Source organism: Eimeria necatrix, genomic scaffold (assembly GCF_000499385.1).
Source record: "Eimeria necatrix Houghton genomic scaffold, Enh_scaff908, whole genome shotgun sequence".
Lineage (NCBI taxonomy): Eukaryota > Apicomplexa > Conoidasida > Eucoccidiorida > Eimeriidae > Eimeria > Eimeria necatrix.
The window spans coordinates 3,181-3,954 of NW_013651792.1; positions in this window are offsets into that span (position 1 = coordinate 3,181).

Consider the following 774-nt stretch of genomic DNA (forward strand, 5'->3'; position numbering starts at 1 on the left):
GCTGCGGCAGCAGCTGCAGCACGCAGAACGTCCGCAAACCCTAAACCCTAAACCCTAAACCCTAAACCCTCATTTTTGATCTCTAGGCGACTAGCGCAAACCCTGGGCTCTGGGCACTGCGGGCCAAAGACGGGGGCAAGCGAGGCGCCAAACCCTAAGCCCTAAACCCTAAACCCTAAACCCTAAAGCCTAAACCCAAAAAGGCCACAAAAGCGGACACGAGGCAGCAGAAGAGGCAAAAAAGCAGCCAAAGCAGCTCTAGTGGCAGCAAAAGGGTTTAGGGTTTACAGGCTAGGCCGTAGGGTTTAGGGTTTAGGGTCTAGGGTTTAGGGTTTAGGGGGGTTGAGGGTTTAAGCGGCGCCAATGCCACATCTGCTGCGGCCCCATACTCCCAGGGCGGCCGTCTATAAACCCCTGCTCACCGCCTAGGGTTTAGGGTTTAGGGTTTAGGGTTTAGGGTTTAGGGTTTGCGACGGCAGAGGCTCGGCAGCTGGCGCTGCAGCGCTCGGTGGAAGCAGCAAATGAAGAAGAAGTGAAGAAGAAAATAATTGAAGTTGAAGAAGAAATGAAAAAGAAAATAATTGCAAATGAAGAAGAATTAAAAAAGAAAATAATTAAAAATGAAGAAGAATTAAAAAAGAAAATAATTAAAAATGAAGAAGAATTTAAAATCCAAATTCAAAATGCAAGAGAAGAAGAAAGAAAGAAAGGCGAGGCCAAAAGCCTCGAAATGCAAAACCACCTCCGCCAGGAATTCGAACAGCAAAAACACGT